The sequence below is a fragment of the Maniola hyperantus genome, chromosome Z (assembly GCF_902806685.2).
Source record: "Maniola hyperantus chromosome Z, iAphHyp1.2, whole genome shotgun sequence".
In the NCBI taxonomy this organism is placed as follows: domain Eukaryota; kingdom Metazoa; phylum Arthropoda; class Insecta; order Lepidoptera; family Nymphalidae; genus Maniola; species Maniola hyperantus.
Window position 1 is genome coordinate 5,436,845 of NC_048564.1, and position 6,000 is coordinate 5,442,844.

Below are 6,000 nucleotides of genomic sequence, written 5' to 3' on the forward strand. Positions count from 1 at the left end.
TAATCGGGACCAACTTTTTATACAGCCTTGTTCAAACACCTACTAATTTACATGATGTGTGCAAGTCTTTATTGGATCTAATTGTCTCGTATAAATGCGCAGTAGGCAACTCTAGCTTTATTATACTTTCTGTTTGTACTTAACTACGTTCTATTTCAGTTATAAATTATTAAGCTTTGCACAAAAGCTTTAACAGAAATAACTTATTGTGGATTTTTACATGACTACGTTACACGTGCACTGGTACTAGTATTTTCGTGATAGGTGATTAGCCGTAATAGTATTATTATACTTGGTAGATAACATGTCTGAATTCTAAAGATGCAAACACATTACTGTGGTGTGGTGAGTCGTGATTACAGAACTCTAACAGCCTGGCCACGGGACATTCGCCGTAGCGTAAATTCGCGCGTCTAGCGACTAAAATAAGTGTATGGAAGTGTACTGATTAAGCCACGAATCAGTAAGTAATTTGGAGATTTGTAAGAAACGTAAATATAACCGTTTCCGTAAACCTCAAACACAAGTTGTTATCGTAATTCTGCAAGGCCCCATACCATACCTATAAATTTTGAGCATTTTGAGTCTCGTAATAAAGTAGACTCTGCTTCTGAGAATAAAAAGTCTCTAAATAATTTAAACCTTGCACCGGAAAATGCAACGTTGGAAAACCCCCTGATAGATGGATAAACGACATCAAACGAGTTGCAGGGAGACGCTGGATTCAGTCGGCGTAAGACCGTGGCGTGCGAAAGTCCCAACAAGAGATGTACGCCCAGCAATGGACGCCTATCGGTTGATGGTGATGGTTAGGGGGATATTACACTAACTTGACTACGATTTAAAAAGTTTACAGACAATGTATGCCGGGCCTTATTTAGCTAATTAATCATAGCTGTTATTAAAGTGAGGCAATCCGCAGGCAACAATCAGTGCTTTGATGCACTGATGCTCTGCGCCACGCAATATCGCGTTTTGCCCGTAGCATGATCACGAAATGTGGTGTTGAATTTTAAAAAAATATAAGGATTATTATACCTCTCTTCTGCGTCGTATTCTTCATTGCTGAGGGTCGTGACACCATGCATTAATCTTTGATCTAAATATATAAAAGGAAAAGGTGACTGACTGACTGTCTGACTGATCTATCAACGCACAGCTCTAACAACTGGACAGATCGGGCTGAAATTTGGCATGCAGATAGCTATTATGACGTAGGCATCCGCTAAGAAAAGATTTTTGAAAATTCAACCCGTTAAGGGGTGAAATATGGGTTTGAAATTTGTGTAGTCCACGCGGACGAATTCGCGAGCATAAGCTAGTCACTTATATAGGACTAATAGCGCAGTGATAGCGTGTCCGCCTCCTAATAATTCGGAGTTAGTATTTTCAGCAATTAAATATCACTTGCTTTAACGGTGAAGGAAAACATCATTAGGAAACCTGCATACCTGATAGTTCTCCATGATGTTCTCAAAAATGTGGGCAACCATCCTCACAGCAAAAAACCTTTATGTAATGCAATTTGGTTGAATATGACAATGTAGTCTGAATGGTCCCCTAAATAAGCACATATCTTGACTATGAATTCCAGTGATAGTCTCTCAAAAACAACCAATGAGCTGTAGTCACCGATGGCTGTAATACCAATAATTTGTCACTACGAATAGTCTATGCGTAATATTAATAATCCAAATAAAGTAAATGCAAAATTAACCAGAGCCTCAATAGCTCAACCGGTATAGGAGTGGACTAAAAACCGAAAGGTCGACGGTTTAAATCCCGCCCGTTGCACTATTGTCGTACCTACTCCTAGCACAAGCCTGACGCTTAATTGGAGAGGAAAGGGGAATATTAGTCATTTAATATGGCTAATATTCTTTTATAAAAAAAGAAAAAAAAAGAAGAGGAAAGAAAGTAGGCAAGGTATATTACAATGCCAATGATATATTTTGAAGTTGGTTGCCTGCTTGTGTGGTCTTAAATAATGCATGCAAATAAAATAAAACTATACGTCAGATATTCAAATTAAATCTCCATGGGAAAAAAACGCTTTGAAATACCTAACCAGCATTGGCTATTGCAAACTTTGATGTGATGGAATTCATATCTTAATTCTTAATACTCGCATATTAAAATGTGCATTAATTGAGTTACCTTTTTAGCGTTCCTTACGCGTAAGTAAGCTAGGTAAGTAAGTAAAAGCGGTGATAGCCTAGTGGTTAGGACGTCCACCTTCTAATCGAAGGTCGGGCGTTCGATCCCGGGCACGTATCTCTTACTGAAATAATTGTAAATATACTTAGAAACTTTTTACCTACGTAGGTAGGTATATGAAGATTTAAAACTTATATGGATTTTTTACTTATTTTTGTTTTTGTAATATAATAAAAGCACAAAAATGAGGATACAAGGAGCATGGATTTTATTTCGCCCATGACAAGAAGCTCAGGAACATATTATTACAGAAAGATTAAATATCTATTAATACTCAATCCATTTATAATGTAAATAATTTAAATATTCAATATAAAGATATAAAATTGATAAAAGGTATCTGATTCTCACTTAATAAAAACGTATAATAATTTATGATTGCGATAAATTAAATAAACAAAAAGCGTAAAATATTGCCGATACGGCAAACTATAGGCGAGAAGCAAAATACCTAACGAATTGTGCATTATAAGGGTCATTGAGAAGATGTATTTTTTAATATTACGAGTTAAATTGTCTGTCAGAAACCAACAACGCATTCGGCGTGGGCACCAATGACCTATGAGTAACCGAGTTTTTATTACTTAAGGTAGGTACTGACACTGAAATAAAAATAATATGCAAGTACGCTGGAAGAGGTGTGCCATCAATACCCTTATTATAAATGCGAAAGTTTGTTTGTTTGTCGGTTTGTTGGTTTTTTGGTTTGTTGGTTTTTACATCAGCTAGTAAAAAGTAACAAATAAACAGCGCCCCCACGGAGCGTACCGGGCATTAAAGACATCTTGAGACAAATGGTCTTCGTGCTGATAATAATATGCTGAAAGATCTGTAGGGCGATTGTCTAAAACCTGCATCAATAATTATTACAATCTCAATTGTTCTGATTGGCTGAATTTGTGCGATTCTTGTTGCAACAATGCATTGTGGCCAATAGTGAGCGAGCATTAACCAATCAGAGATAATTGCGATCGTGACATTGTAGCTGTCAAACAACCGCGGTAGAGCCACGAAGCTCGCTCACAATATGACGCTCACTGCTGCTATCAGTGCCAAAATGGCAAAAATCAAGTTGCTTCAAAAAAAAGGTCGGCAATCGGAGGTCCAGCGTAGATACCTGTAGAGGTCAGTAATTACAAACTACTTTGTTTAATAAAACCACACGGCTTAAAAAAATCTGGGATTAATTTATACAATTATGGGTTTATATTAGACAATAATACCTTAGAATAGATACAATACATACATACAATATTCTAAAGGTCCTGGACTTTGCAGAATAAGACAAAGTCTAAGAAATAATTTATTTTTGACCTAGTCATCATCCCAATTATAACTACAGTAGCTTATGCCCGCGACTTCATCCGCGTGGACCACAAATTTCAAGCCCCTATTTTACCCTCGTAGGGTTTGAATTATCAAAAATCTCTTCTTAGTGGATGTCTATACGTTATAACAGCTACCTGCATGCCAAATTCCCGATCCATTCAATAGTTTTGAGCTGTGTGTTGATAGATCAGTCAGTCAGTCACTCAGTCAGCCAGTCACCTTTTTCCTTTTATATATTTAGATTAATTAGCAGCTTTATTTCTTTCTTCTTAATTAGAGATCGTAGAATCGTTTCTTTGGTTTAAAAATATTTTACTCAATAATATTATATATCAAAAGGTGAACGACACCAAGTGATTTAATATTATTCGCATCTTAATTGTTACAACAAAAGATCCGAAGTAGTTGGTTGAGTTATGAAAAAAATACAAAAAAAAATCACGGTCACCCTGCCTTAAACTCGTATTCTGCATATTATACCTACCTATACCTACTTTCGTAATTCGACCATGCCGTCGGAAACGATTAAATATCTTAAACCAGCTGCCATCGATACTTAAAGGCTCGTACATATCTGTCCAAAATGCGACTACAACGATGCATGACTGTAACTGAAAAAGGAAAAAAGGAACCTCTATAGGATCACTTCCTTGTCTGTGTCTGTCTGTCGTGTCTGTCGGGTCTGTAAAACCTATAGGGTACTTCCCGTTAACCTAGAATCATCCATATCCAGGTCTTCTAGCACACGTTTAAAGTGAAAAATCCGGAAACCGTGAATTTGTGGTTATACATCACAAAAAATAATTAAAATGTGTTCATGAAAAATTGTTTATTTTATTTTTTAGTTTTCATTAGTATGTAAGATTACTATACCAAGTGGGGAACCATATGAAAGGGCTTTACCTGCACATTCTAAAACAGGTTTTATTTATTTTTGTGCATAATAGATTTAGAAAAATCCCTTTTATTTTCCAGGATCAAGAGTACCCTATGGCCTTCCCCGGAATGCAAGCTATCTCTCTACCAAATTTCATCAAAATTGGTTTAACGGATAGGCCGTGAAAAGCTGGCAGACAGACAGGCAGGCGGACAGACAGACACACTTTCGCATTTATAATATTAGTATGGAAGTATGGATTGCGTGACAAATAAAAGATATTTGAAATCATTATTTAGTAGGCAATAGATTTGCAATATTATAGTTTCTTACATGGTCTATCTGCCAATCCGCACTTGGCTAGCGTGGTAGACTATGGCTAAATCCCTTCTCATTCTGAGAGGAGACCCGTGCTCTGTAGTGAGCCGGCGAAGGGTTGATCATGATGATGATCTTGACATGGTTTATTGACGCACAAGTTGCGTTAAAAGGCTGATAATGAAGATTTTTCAAGGGACACAAGTCATAACTTTCAAAATAAGTATATCTATATATTAATTATCGTTTTAAGGCAAAGATAATGAACCGATAAATCCATGTCTGATATAGTTTTAGATCTAACGACAAATTTTTAAAATACTATAGTATTTTTATTTTTATAACTATTTTACGCCGAGATAATGTCGTGCTGTAAACTGAATATTGCAGTAGATGACAGTCTACCGACGCGGACACTCTGCACCACACAAGCAAATAACCTTTTCAGGGTTCCGTACCTCAAAAAGAAAAATGAAACCGTTATAGGAACAATAGAAGATATTTCTGGTACGTAGATACGGGAGCCAGTATATCAGCCAATAATATTATGTAACAAAAATACACCTCTATGCGAAAGCCGCACCTATTCTAATCAACGGCGTGGGAGGTCAGATCCAAGCAAAAGGATCTGTTTATTTATCACTATCTGCTCGCAGCGGTGTACAATTACTACATATGTACTATGTATTCCATTCTTTACCACGTACGGCTAATGGAGATTTAGGTCTAGATTTTCTTTCTTTGTACGGAGCTCATATTGATTTAGAAAATTGCATTTTAACATCGAACTATTATGGAATAAAACATATATTACCATCCATACTATCCATACTAATATTATAAATGCGAAAGTGTGTCTGTCTGTCTGTCTGTCTGTCTGTTTGTCTGTCTGTCTGCTAGCTTTTCACGGCCCAACCGTTCAACCGATTTGGATGAAATTTGGTACAGAGTTAGCTTATATCCCGGGGAAGGACATAGGACTTTTTATCCCGGAAAATTGAAGAGTTCCCACGGGATTTAAAAAACCTAAATCCACACGGACGAAGTCGCGGGCATCATCTAGTTGTTAAATAATATTAAAGTTGAGAAACCCTACTTTTTGACTATACCTGCTAGGTCTGAATCTACTCACTACATTAGTACCTACTAATATGACTGAAGAATGCGTAGTCTGCGCATCCGAATTACAAGACGGAATTGTTACCGTTAAAGCAAGTGGTATTTGATTACTTAAAACGCACATAACTCCGAAAAGTTAG